The following is a 14756-nucleotide window of genomic DNA, read 5'->3' as shown; positions in this document are numbered from 1 at the left end:
GTCTGTCTCAGCTTAATGTGATACAGGGAATGCTTTAGCCTATCTTAACTAACAACTTAAGTACTAAAATTTCAAAAGTGAGCTTTTCAAACAATAACTTCAAGTCTGCAATCTTTCTTGTTTATCCAGGCACTGTAACAGCTGCTGTGACATCAGTGTAGCTCTGAAGGAGCTATTATAGTGCTCCTAGAAAGGGGAGGGCCAGGGGAACACAACACTGTCTATCTGTGCCTCAGTGAGATCAGGTGCTGAGTGTCACTGAGACACCTGACTCACTGGCACGGCTCCACTGTCATCAATGAGGAAAACTTAGCAGTGAGGCAAATCACTTCCCTTACTGAAAATAACATCATCTGCCCTGCTGCCTGCACCCAGCATGTGGAAGGTTTGTGATCTTCAAGCTTTGGCCACCTAAAACTCAGTTTTATTCCAGTGAAAACTTGGCATACTCTGCACTTTGGGGATTTAATCCCCTGTGGGTGATCAGCAGACCTATTTATTGATACCTATTGCAGAAGCTTTCTTCTGAATGTTGTAAGAACTGAGGATTTAATTACTTTATTTAAGAGCAATGTGCTCCTGTCTAAAATGAAGTTCTATAATGTGATGTACCAATATTGCCTCTGGTACTATGGCTGCTCAGTATCTTGTTTTCTACTAGAGCACAAGTAAACCCCAGCTGAAAGTGATAAACTTAACTTGGTGTTTGACTTCACTTGCTTGTCCTTCATGCCATTAAAAAGTAATGTAGGTGAAAAACTTTTGTGTATACAATAATAGGATTTTACACAGGATCAAATGGGTTTTGGCAGTGGGTTAGGTTTTTTTAAGTTGCTGAGTGCTAGCAGGCTGAAGTGTGGGGTAGGTGTAAATTTTATATTGGTCCAGAAGGCATGGGTAATACATCTGCTGACTCAGAAAAGACACCTACTCAGTCCAATTGCATTTGGTACACTTAAAATTACCTTAAAGCAGCAAATGACTGGGAACTTCCCAGTGTTCCCATGTTGGTATCTGGGTTACTTCTGAACAGCCAGGTTTGACCAGCATTATTTCCTTCTTGGTGCCCACAGACTTGCAGAAAGGCACAGCACTACCACTGCCTCTGTTTGATTTTATTTTATATTGGGTTTCTAAAGACTGAGTGGGAATAAGGAAACACTGATCTACAGGCCCTACTTTCATTAAGCCTGACTATTTCTTCTCCACCAAGCTCCTTGCCTTATTTCTGACAAGCTGCATCAATTTATTGAGCAATCTCAGAATTTCCCATTGCTTTGACCACCAGCGGCTCTGGTTTACATCTGCTGCATCAATGGCTCATTCCAAGTAATGGCTTTTGATTTTGTTCCACTATATTCCTCTATAAAGCATTGTCTCCTCATGTGTAAATGTCAGCAGGGTACTGGGTGTTCTCCTCTGTTGTTGGGCATATTTTACTTCTACCTGGCTATTTCAATAAATTCTTGTTGTGTTTGAATCAATAGCAGGCTATTGATGCTGCTGCTAACAGATTAATTGAGTGATCTCAAACATGTATCTCCAGTACAGGTGGCTGGCTGCCTTTAATGGAAGAATTGGAGGTGAGAGCTGGTCTCTCCAAATTGCTGAAGTGACAGACATTATGCCCTGGGGAATAATTAGTGGCTTTATAGCAATAGTAATATTCAGTTCCTTGAATTTAATGAAAACTTTTCTACTGACCTCTGAAGGGTTTAGATTAGACTGTTGGGAGGGGACTTTTAAAAAAAATATTTTTCCCCAACTATTTTAAGTGACAACCAATTGAATTATTAAAAAAGCCTGCATACAACTCACAAAATACCTGGCCAAATGCAAGGCCAAGCGTTTGACTGAGAGCCAAACCCAGGGATCTGGGTAATTTCCAGCATGGACCCTTGGGCCCGAGGAATGTAATTTTTCCATGACAGCTTGGACTTGCTGAGCAAGGCCCATGGGCCCTTCTAACCCAGCAGTGCTACAACACCTTCCCTCCTTTTCATTTGCTCTCCATCTTCTGAATTTCTTTGCACAAGACACATTACCCATCACTTTTCCTGCCAATTGCTGGTCTTTCAGAAGCAGGTGGGGTTTTTTGTGTAAAAAAGGAGAGATTTTGTGCCTTTATCCTCAACAGTCCTCACAGCCATTTCCAGTTACCCTTCAGTGCTATTTTTCTCCTCTTATCTCATCTATTACCATAAGAGGCATCACAGATGAACTTTTTTTAAGGCCTTTCCCCTTGCCAGTGGTTAGAGGAAGAACATCACAGCCCAGCCAAGGGCTGGCCCTGCATGTCTTGCATTCCAGGAGGATGATCTAACACCTGAGGGGGTCCCATCCTGACTCCTTCACACAAGAGCAGGGCTCTGAGATGCTCCCAGTTGCTGGCATGGGGGGATGACAGGAGAGCTCAGTCCTTTCCCCTGCAGGTTCTCTCAGTGGATGTGCTGTGAGCAGCTCCCTGCTGGGCCTGGCACTCCTCAGACCCCTGAGGGGATCAGGAAGGATTTAACTGGTTAAACTAGGCAGGGAAAGGACTGGGACTCTTGGTGTCCCTCCTGGTGGGACATCTTTGGTAGCTCCCCACAGGATCTCAGCCTTTCTTGTGTGATCTCAGAACTCACTCAGAGCGAGCCAGTCCTTGACTTTCTGCGCTTCACTTCAGCCCTTTGCCATGTAAACTGTGGGCAGGAGTGTAAATATTTCACAGCTGTTTGCTGGACTGTGTTTGATTTGAGCAAACTGTGTTTGATATGCTCTGAGCATATAACATTTTGTATTACAAATGTGCCTGAGATCTATCAATTTTTCTCCCCCCAATCCAGATATGTTTCTGAAATATCCATTAACTCACTGGCTCCAAGAAAGGAGAGGGGGCTCTCTTCTCTTAGATTTTTCTTGATCTTTTTTTTTCATTTTAAAACTATCATCTGAGGATGAGGAATTACAACTACTATTAATTACCTCACCCAGCTCAGAATCTTCCTGAGGTGTACTGGAACTACTGAATTCCTGGAAAACTACTCAGCATCCTTTGGTGACAGGCAAAAGGATAAAAAGATGAACCCAAAGAGTGTAGAACACATAAAATTGGCAGATGGATAAGAAAGCTTAAATTATTTTGTGTTTCTATAAGGAAAAAAGTATTTCTTAAAAGTTGTCAGAGAAATTATCATGAATACTATAATAATATGTAAAAGACTTCAGAAAAGCGTATTTTTTTTTAATTTAAAATCTCATGGTATAAATCTGGTACTTTTCCCTAAATCAGTAATTAAACAAATTTTATTTTCTCTCTTAGTATTTGGGGCTTAATATATACATGTAGGAAAATAAAAACAATGGAACTGTAGCAAAGATTATTTCTGAAGAGCTGCAACAAGATATGTAAAGTCCTGATGTGTGTTTGGAGTAAAAGTTACATTTTCTTGTTATCCCTGAAGTTTGCGCTGCCTCTCCCTTGGCCACGCGGTGTCACTCTGGCACCTCGGTACCGGCAGCCGGGCAGGGGGCAGGGAAGAGCAGGAAAACTGCCTCAGACTCTCCTGGCTCCATGAAAAATTGAAGGGTATTTATTTTCTGGTAGGCAGCCAGGCTGAAAATAATATCTGAATTGAAAGCCTTTCATGAAACATCTGGGCAGTTAAATTTTGCAAACTTCAAAGATGTCCAGTACCGTACTGACATACTGATTTCTCTCTTTAGTGAAGAATCACTTAGGCTAATGCACAAAAGCCTCTGTAAAAACCATTTCATGCTGAAATTAATGATCAAAATGACAATGCTTAATAAAGCAACTACCACAGGAGTGCCAGTCAATATAGTTAAACTACAACAGGCTCATAATCAGTCTCTCAAATCGCTATCAATTGTCCACAGTGGCCAGTTTTGCAGTGATTTTTTTGAGGTCTGCGTGCTTAATCTCCAGATTTTCCATTTTGGATTTGATACGTGTGTGCAAAATTGTGCCTGTGGTTTTCTTCTGCAGGCTGTCAATTTTAAGTACCTTTCATAAGCTTGAGTAGATTCTCTGCTGGTAAATAATAGTAATAATAATAATAAAATCACATTTATAGCAGTTGAGAAGCTGGTCCTCAACACTGATTTCAAATATAAGGTCTTATTTTTACTTGTTGATATGTGTTCCCCTAAATGCAAAAGCTAAAAGCAGAACTATGTCAAATACTTCCTAGATGACTTGATCTGCTCTTAGAGCCATGGGATTATACAGTCACATGCCTGGTAAAATTCACCCCAGTGCTGGTACATGAAGCATTAGGATTTTCTTCTCTCCTCTCAATGCACAGAGTGATTTACAGCTAAATAACCACCATAAGTTTATACTAATAATTCTGTTCACTGAGCTGCTTGAGGCAGAAATGCAAGTGCTAATGTGTAGGAGCTGTACTTTGATAGTTATTTTGGGGAATGAAAAAACACACTAATAATTTCCCAGTTCTCATTCAAGTGCTCATGATATGGTCTAGGTAAAATGGCATTTTTACACATAGTAAAAGATCATAAATAAATGTAAATACACAGCAGGTGCCCCTCTGCTATGCCATGTGGACCTGTCAGAGTACTTGTTCTGGTAAGTAGGGAAAATATACTAAAGCAGCTGTTTTATACTACAGCATTTTCAAAGAGAAGTAAAAATCACACATAGCATACCCATTTCCATAAGTAACATTAATTTTATAGACAGAGATTGAGCACAAAGAAAAAGAAAGTCTTTAGCAGAATCTGTCATTGACTTAACTCTGAGAGTCCCCATACATCATTGTTCCACTCCTGCAAAGCCCAGCCAGGGACTGACTGTGGTTTAACTCTTCCTGCACACCTCCAGCACCCCAGACTGTGCCCCTGTGCACCAGGAATACCAAAGCTCATGGTCAGGAGGTTCAGCATGCCTTGCAGTGCAGCACACACACTGGGGGCTGCAGGAGAGGCACCAGCAAGCACTGCAGTGCTTCAATCACCTGTGCTGGGGGAGCTTGACACAGCACTCAGCTTCCTCCTGAAAAGCTACAGGAAAGAAATCCATGGAAGATGCTATTTTTTTCCTTAAAAATAATTAATTTTTAATTATTAATGTATTAATAATTTTTCCTTAAAAATTATTAAATGTATCCTAACTAGAGTCATAAGATGGCTATTGCCATGTGCAATTAAAACTAAACCCGTCCCCTTGAAGAAAAAGACTAGAGAAATAAGGTAGAGTTTAATTTGCTCTCATGTCAGTAAAAATAAGAAAAAAATAGCTCTAACATTACAGTTTGCTGCAATGAAAAAATTATACATAACATTTTATTCATCTATGTAAAATAATTTTTTCATGTAATGTTTTCTTAGTCAAGAATAACCCTGACTTAGGAAAAGACAAGTTTATGGGTAACAAAAAGCGGCACTTGTCCAGGTTTTCCCTTCTTCAAGCTTTGAACAAGTATCAACTGTTTTAATTAGCTCTCAACACCTTTATATTGTCACATGAACTGGGAGTACTCTGCACACATGGAACAGTTACTTTAAACAGGGACCATTTGCAAAGCAAATGATTGTGCTTGACAATCTCTCTGCAGCCAAGCAGCCTTAAAAATGGTTTTGCTTTGGTTCCATTGCTTGTTTGATTTGATTTCTTTAATTTTTTAGGATAGGAGTAAATGGCCTTAAAATCCATTTGGTATTTTGCAATATGGAGAGTATCTCCCAGCTGATGAGGCCAAAAGGCTCAGCAGATTGCCTTTGTGTCTAGGGAGGATGGACATGGCTGGGAATTTGAACTTTGGTGTTTCCAGCCCCATTTCTGCAATGAGTTTTGTGGGAATGTGGCTGTTTGCCTGGGAGAAGCTAAAGCAAAGTTGCAGGTTCTGGGCCTTCCATTTGTAGATCTCAGATACCAATTTTCCTCCTGAATGCGATTATTACATTTGCAACACAACACTCGGCTGAAACTTCAAGAAAACTGGAAACTAGTGTTGCCTCCAGCAGAGAGCAAAATAAACACATTCCTGCAGTGTGTTTTTCCATGGCCAGACTCAAATTTCACATCAAACAAATCTAGCAAGTGACAGGTCACAACACATGCCTTTAAAATACCAAAGGAAGGAAAGCTTCTTCAGCAGCAACCAGATAAACAAAACCAAACCCCCAGAAATTTGAACAGCCTCAGAGCATGTTAAAGGCATATCCCAGGCAGTTTTCACTTCAGTAGCCAGCCCACAACCAGCACTAGTTGTTCTGCAGTCATTCCTTGTGTTAGGACAGGGATTGTCCTGCTGTCTGGATCTTAAGCCCTGTACTGAAAGTATTCTGTTACTTCAGGCCTCCTGGGGGAAAAAACAACCAAAGAAAGCAGAACTAACATGCCACTGCATTACAATTGTGGCTTGCTAAGACTGAGGAGGAGCACACACAAGGAATAGGCTCACAGGCTTCCTTGATTTACCAAAGGCATGGCCAAAATGGAAAGGTTATTCTGGGACATGACATTACCTCAAGCAGCTGGCCTATACCAGGTGATATGTGCTGTTAGCCTATGACAAATGAGGGGTAATCCAAATTTAGGTCTTACAGAAAACATACTTAAAAAAACCAGTCTGGTCTAAGTAACTGAGCATTCAGAAAGTTTCTGACCAGCAGAAAAAATTCTCACCATCTGGCCCTACAATTTCAAAGTGACAGGCTTGATTTTGACAGTGCTTGACTTTGCCATTTTAATAAACTGGCTTCCAAAGGAAAGATTTTTCTGTTCAGTGAATTCTCTTATAAGGGCCCAGAAAGACTTTCACCAATTGAGGAGTTCAAGTATCTATTCAGATTTTACCCTTGGGACTGTGGAACAAGAGCATGGGACTCACACAGAAGAGTTTCAGGCTATGGGAGTTATCTGCAAGCTGGAGGAATTGGCAGTCATAAAGATTTGTCATTAAAGTAAGTGAAGGTTTATTATTATTACCTTATTGTTATTATTTTAATAATTTCTGGCTATAAAATAATGAGCTATGTGATCTCAATTGGCCCCATAAGACTTTCTGACCAGATAAATGAGTCAAAGTGAGACATCAATACTGGAGGTTTAATGTCCTGTGGCTATGTGGGATTATCAGTGTCTGCTCTCATTTAAAAGGCTTCTTGTTTCAGAGAAGTGGCTGCTGCACCAAGCCTGACAGAGCTCAAGAAGCATTTGGATAATATTCTTGGGCGCTTTGTGTGGTTCTTTGGGGATGGTGCTGTGCAGGGCCAGCAGCTGGGCTTGATGACCCTTGTGCATCCCTTCCAACTCAGCATATGCTGTGATCTGTGATTATAGTCTCTAAGCCTCACAGAGGGACTGCAAGATAAATAGCCCCACTGTTATAGGGACTAGCTGTACTTGATTGTGGCTTGTCAGCCTGCATCTGCTGGAAGAACACAACCACTGCCTTGTGCAAAGCACCCCAAAAAATTCCACATCCCCACACCAGCCTCCTGCAAGGGCCCAGAGGGGAGGGTGTGAGGCTTGGCTCAGCTGTCCCCACCTGTGTGCAGGGACTGGTGCCCCAGAGCTCTCTGTTGATGGGAGCAGGTCCATCCCAGGGCCCACCTGGGCCTGTCCCATGTCCAACAACCACACTGGGCTCAGGAGGTCACTGCCCCAAGGAGCAGTAACAGGGCTGGCAGGAGCAGGTGAAGGGAACACACCCACATCTCTTCTATAAAGCACCCATCACTTTCCTGGCAGGAGGCATCTCCCCTACAGCAGGTAAAATTGCAGCACTAGGAGTGTTTACCTGAAGAGATTGGCAGAGCATCCCCAGGAGCTTCATCATGCTGAAGAACACACACTAATACACTGAGAAAAACATACTAATAACATCTGAGAGCTCCAGAGACTCTCTGGTGGACACATCCAAAGCATGTGAGTATCCCCGGTAATTTCTTCATACATTTAGTCACATGCACCTGCTCCCTGCAAACCCCCAGGCTGTCACCAAACGCAGGGTGTGTGACATGGGCAGGTACAGCATCAAAGAAATGATGATGCTGCTCCAAGGGAGGGGTGAACCCCTCACCTCTGTGGGAGGTCAGGGAGCAGACACAGAGGAGTGTTTGCCTTCTGCTGTGCAAAGGACAACAACACTGAAACACTGAAATCCTTCCTCAGGCCTTGCTGCCTGATGGAACCAAGGAAGAGAGGTTACATGTGAATAATTTCAGGAAAATTTCAGCTGCAGACTGAAAGTGAAGCAACAGCACACACAAAAGCATTAAACACCACTATCTTTCTCTCTGGATCAGCAGAATTCTCTAACCTTTCTTCCTCAAGGTTCTCTGAGGAGATGCCCTCTTTGAGATCCAAGCTCCAGATTTCAGGCAGGGCTGTGGCAGATGACTCCACAACAGAAGAACACGTCAAAGTGCATGAGTAGGTTTACACTATGATGTAAAAATATTTCTCATTAAAAATCTTTTCCTTCCAAAACAAAAGCAAGAAGGCATTATTGCACTTCGTAGAACACAATTTCAGCAGGAAAAGATGGATATAACAATTAAAACCTGTGCTGAACTTTGTAGGTTAAAGCCCACTGAAATAAAGCCCAGGGGAGGAGGAAGAGGAGGGGAGGGGCTGCAAAGGCTTCTGGGGAACAGGAGGGCTATAAAAACTGAAGGTGCTCATCCAGAGTTTGTTGCTGGTGGGCAAGAGAAGAGTGCTTAGAGCTAAAGGAAGGAGAAGATAAATGTTTCACACTTCTTGGGCTTAAATGGATCTTTTTATTCTATTATATATGAAGTGTAAACTGGAAAAGGAGATTTTTATATTCCAAAACCTATAGAAACCCTTTGCATGAAACCTCCCATCCCATGGCACTTCAATGGTTGCCTGCTCTCTGCAGTATAGGTCTGTTTGTTTAACCTGTATGTTTGCTTCTAGACTGAAGTAAGGGCTCCTTACAGCTTCCTCTGTCTAGTTCTGGCATCCAGGACCTCAGCTGGCTATGAGCCTTCTTCTGCTGGTTTCACTGGAGTTGGCTTGTGCTAGTTCATGACACTGCTGGATGCCTCTGGTAAGAAAACAGTTGTAAATTCTCATCATCTTTGGACTTCAGTCACTGCTCCCTGCTGCTACACTACACTACTGTGCTAAAGAAAGAGGTGTTTAATTAAGGAATAAGTAGTAAAACATCTAATAACTGTAGGGATGAGCTGCCATGTGGGAGATCTTGACCACAAATCCCAGCTGGTCACTAATAGCAGGGCAAATGCTTTGCTCCAAACTAAGAGGGAATTGTTGTTGTAGCTTTATACAAGTATAAAGCTACAAGTAGGTGTGGGGCTCTGTGCAGCTGATGTACTTCCAATTAACTTCCAGAGTACTTTTCTATTACTCTCTCCCTATTCAGGGAGGTAATCCACCTACTTAAAAGAGGTGTTGTGGTGCTAAATTAAGTCATCTTAGTAATATGCTTTTATAGCACTGCCTGCTCTACCAAGGAAAAGTTAATGATCAGCTACTGCTATTGCTTGAGTTAAGCTCCCAGCAGCCCATTCAGATTTTAACTTACCTTCTTCAGATGATGTAATGCATTTTGTGTTTGACATGTTTTCCTCTTCTCCTGGCAATCCTCAAAACCCTTACAACAAGCAGGTAAGGGAGCCTCCTGTTTCTGAGGGAATGTGATGCTCTTCACAACCAGCCACACAGCTCTGCTCTAGCTAGCAATGCAAAGGCAGATTTGATGTGAGGCAGGCTCCAGCACCTACCATTCAGCAGAAAGCAGAGCCAAGAGGAAGCCATCTGTGCAGGTGGCACTCATCCAAAGGGAAGGGTGGGAAGGTTGTCCTGAGGACTCACCTGTGGCCCTGCCTAATGAGTTGCTCCAGTGCTTCCCTGCAGCTGGAGGTCAGAGGGTGATAGACAAGGGGGAGCACCTGGAGCTGAGTATGTGCATGAGGTTTGCAAAGATGATTCTGCATCTACTAGCAAGGCCTGGTTTCTTCTCCTGTTCCCTACCGTGGACACTTCAGCCTCCTCTAAATATTCTTTTCCCTTTTCTTCCTACCAGTCCAAAATGCCAATAAGTGTCACAGTACTGCCCAGCAGGATGCCAGTGAAGCAGGGCAAGGTCAGAAGGTGCTATCCTCCCTGAACTTTAAATCCTTTGAATCTGTCTTTAGGAAAAGCTGTGGGTTTTGTTAACCAGATTAGTTTAATGACAATAGGCTCCATATATACTCCATTGACAAATATAGGTGTTCTCTCTAAGGTTTGGGTCTCTGTTTAAAAATCCTGGTCCTAAGCCCCAACATGGCTCTAAGCTGAACCTGGGCACTTCCCAAAAGGCATTTATGGCAGATCAAGTGATGTGCTGTGACTGAAATGTGTTTATCAGCATATCTGGGAGGAGTGTGTTGCCTCTTCATCCTTTCACAAAAAATAGTGAGGATGGGCAGTGTCTGATGGCTCTCACTGTGCCTTGTTCTGTCCTACCTGAGGCGCTGCACAAGCTCTCAGCCACTGATGGCATTTGCACAAAAACAAGTGTAACTTTAGCTCTGTTGTGAGCACACCCACAGCTTGTTGCCCACACCTTACAGTTTACAAAAACCTTGAGTTCCAAGAGGGAGAAGAATGTCTACTTTTGCCTTTAAAACTGAAGTGGTTCTTTCCTACCCATACAGAGCCTAAACTTTTGAATCTCTATGTAAGAAATACATGGAATAACATATGTAACTTAAACTAAGGGCACAAAGCCAGAAAACCCAAGGACAGCACCCCAGAGGGACAGCTGCAGTTTGCTGTTTAAAGGGTCCCCAGCCACTCTGGACAATAGTGAAAGCTCCCACTACAGGGAAGGTTCCAGGCTCTACTGTGTCTGCTGGAGTTGAGAATTGAACTGGTGTGAAGTGGCAGAAGTCAGCAGGTCTGGAGTCTCAGTTTTAGGTTAAAAAATTGCACTGTGAAAGCAGAAAGCTAAAGTAAAAAAAAAAAAACCCATAGCACTGATCCACTAGCCAGGAAAGAACTCATCAGAGACATATAAATACAACTTCACACACTTCAATGTGTAAACCACTCAACAAAATAAATTATGCTATGCTGGCAAAGTAGTAAAAGGCCTTAAGAAAATTGAAAAAGCTTATAGCAATGAAGGATTATTCCCAGTGCAATAGAAGGAATGTGTATCACACTAAGTGATGGTGCTTTGTCTGTGAAAATCAGCCAAGTGAGGGAGCAGCAAGGCTGAGGGCAAGCCGGACACATATTTACCTTGGCTCTCTGCAGTCAGCAACAGGCTCAGGGCCATACTTAAGGCAAGACATATCTCCCTCTTTCCCTACTATCACTGCTCACAGCAGGGATTTCTTTTGTTAATATGCTACTGTGCAACTCTAGAGTTGGAAACTGATTAATTCCCAACAGGCAGAAGGGATTCCTAGAGAGCAGGGCAGTGTAGGTGAGCCCAGGGATCACAAGAGCTGAATCTACAGCATCACTTAGGGTGCTTGGTTAGGGCAAAATGATTCCAGATTATTTAAAATCCCTGGCAGACACTATTTGTGCTGTGGATCCTCATATGATTTAGCATCAAAAACCAGCATTCACTGAAGGTGAGAGCAGATTTCATCTTTAGGAATATTGGGCAGGACCAGAACATGTCACTCCCAGGAGCTGGTGTAGCTCCTGTGCCCAGAGGGGTGTCTGCTTTGCAGTCCTTCACCCCACAGTCACTTCATGGATCTGACCTCCTCTTTGGCACAAAACAGTGCAGGAACACTACAACATTCCAGGAATGGATAGAAGGATAAATCCCTTTGCTTTCCCTCCTCCCCTTTCATGGACTGAACCTGTACTTGCCATGAGACAAGTGATGAGCTCCTGAACTGACACCCAGTAGAAGCCCAACCTGTACGACCACAAGGGACTCTGCTGAAGCACAGGGAGGGGAACAGCAGGTTTGGCTCTTTGTAGTGAGGCAGGGGAGTCCTTAATCCCAATCTCAGCAACAGCCACAAGCAGATGACCAAAGGTCTGCTCTGCCCTGGTTCCTGCTTCTGACAGTGGCCAACAGCAGATGCTCCAGGAAATATAAAAAAAAGGTAGGCACAAAATTACATTTGGTAGTATATTCCAAACTTCCAATGCCTTGGCCTTAAGTTCTGAAGTAGAGGTGGTGATCTGTATTTGATAGGCTTCTTCCCTAAAGGTTTCTTTTGGGAGCTGTGTAAGCTTCCAGCCTGTGTTCTCTGGCAAGAAATTTTGCAGCTCAGCTAACACTGGTGTGAAGAAGAGCTCTTGGTTGTGAATCTGCCTCATGCTAGTTTCATTTGATGCCATCCAACTTTCATGTTAATGGAATGCTTAGTTACTCCCTGAGAGCCTTTCCACCTTCCATAGGTTTGGGGTTCTCTGGTTTCCAGCTCAGGCTGCAGACAGCCCTCCATGCACTACAGATGCCTGCTTTCTTGGCTGGCTGGAAGGGCTAACTCTTCCCTGGGAGCCTGCTGGCTTCCTACAGCATGCCAGTGCACAGAGACCTCAGAACTAATACAGACATGGTGCCAGTCTGCCCTCCCTGTGCCCACCTAAAGCCTTGTCAAGGAATGAGGATGCTCAGGAAATGCCAAGGGCCCGTGTCAAATGGTTTTGACTTGGTTAGTGCTTCACTCAGCTGATGCTAAACCAGAGGATGATGGTGTAGCTGAGTGCTGAAGGGACAGGGGGAAAATGTGGTGGGTGGGTTTTATTCACTAGCTATTGCAATTGAGGCAAAAAGGGAATCTAAAGAGATCTGTCTTATGCTTATGTGTCCTTGAAAGAAAATGGCTGATGCAGCAGTTACAGAGAGAGCATTGAACCTGTAGCTTACACCTGACAGTCCACTGAGCATTGATTATGGTCAGTTGTGCACCTAAAGGAGAGGAGAGACTCCCCTCTCCTCCCCAAGACCAGGGGCAGGTCTGGATCATTTGCATGACCCTGGCCAAACCATTTCTGTTTCAATTGTGCTGAACAATAGAGATACAAACCCTGAGAGCAGCCTGGTACAAATTTTGGATAACCCTCCAGGTGGTGCAAAGTGTGCTAGAGTGGTTGTGGGTGCTTGTGGGTGCTGGCCAGCCTGCCAAGGTGTGGCTTAGTGGATGGGCAGTAATTCCATTCAGTGCAGGTGGTGCAGTGAAAGCACACTGCAGTGCTGTGTGTTAACCTGCTGCCATCAGTGTCACCTGGATTTACTATTAGCAGTTACAACAATAGCATTAGAGGATCATGAGAACTTTCAATAGTGGAAGGTGATCAGCCAAAGGGCATGGAAAGAACCCTGCTGGATAGGGTTCTTAGGTAGGCTCCTTGCAAAGCAGCACATGGTTAGGTGGGAAGAGCCTCCTTCTTGCATTTAATTCTTCATCCCAGCACTTCTGGAGCAAAGAGATGAGCACTACTGGGTCACACCAAGGATTTGTCTGTCCCTTACACTGAGTCTGACAGTGGCCAAAACCTGATGTCCAGAGAAACAAAGAACAGCATGACCAGGTAGCAACAGCTCTTCTGCAGACCCCCAGCTATTTGTTCAGCTTTGGAAATTGCTCAGTCAGGCATGTTTTTCTATACATTTATTAACTCCCAGTAAAGTTCTCATCCATGAACCTTTCCAGGTTACCTGGGAACTCAAAGCTCTTCACACCCCCAGTGTCATGAAGCAAGTTCTGCAGCTTGACTGCTCTGCATGGGAAGTCTGACAGGGACTGAAAAACAGCTTAGGAGGGTTGAAAGCACAGTAGGTAAGATTTCTGGATTTCTGTTCAGTGTCTGGGTACCAGATTTAAGGAAACAACTTTTTGAAGCCCAAGGGTAGAACGTGGTTCTAGGATGACGTTCTCTGGCCCAAGTCTCTGAGTTAATGGGCTGGGCAGGTGTGCAATGTCAAAACAAAGCCATGGATCCAGAAGAGCACAACAAAGCCACTAAATCCTACCCCTACAGCTGCAGCAAGTGCCTGCCTTTTACAGATGTGTGGCACATGTGCTCCCTGTACCCCCACTCCGTGCAGGGCACAGAACACTTCCTGGAGCCCTACAGCACCTACTATAGTGCCTTGCCAATTAGGTAGCAGAAAAAATTAAAGGTGAATAATTTCTTGGATTCTAACAAACTCCCAGGCACCAGTCTCCTTGCCCCTCTGTTCAGCTACAGAGGAGCAATCTCTTCTATTAACAGGAAAATTCTGCCCAGCAATGCCTGCTCTGACCTTCAGTCACCTCCTCACCTTCAGACATACTGGAGGCCTAAGCAGAAAGGAAAGCAAGTCTTTAACCTAATTACCCAATTATCTTGAGGTAATCACCCAAATAATCTTTGGATACAGTAATATTTTATTTCTTATTCCTCCTGTCTTCTTAACAAACAGCTTCCAGAGAACAAACCAAACAAACAAACAGACCCACATAGCAGGTAAAACACCCATTAAGGGCAGACATCAGTCTACAGCTCGTTACCTTTCCTACCCCAGGGAGCTGGGCAGGGCTGTGCAGCTGTGGGAGCTGCCAGAGCTGCACTGTGCTCAGCAGGCCAAAAATCACCTCTGCATGCTCAGACCTTGCTGTCCTTGGCAGCCAAAAGGAAGGGGGAGCAAAGCTGGGGAGGACCTGCCTCAAGAGAACAGCCTGAGGGAGTCCTTGTGGGATAAGCAGCAAATGTGTGAGTGCTCACACCTGGCTGAGGCTGTTTCAGAGTGCTGTGGGATGGCTTACAGACTGCAGGACTGCTGACACTT

This window comes from Ammospiza caudacuta, chromosome 9 (assembly GCF_027887145.1).
Source record: "Ammospiza caudacuta isolate bAmmCau1 chromosome 9, bAmmCau1.pri, whole genome shotgun sequence".
Classification (NCBI taxonomy): domain Eukaryota; kingdom Metazoa; phylum Chordata; class Aves; order Passeriformes; family Passerellidae; genus Ammospiza; species Ammospiza caudacuta.
This window is presented reverse-complemented; position numbering follows the sequence as displayed.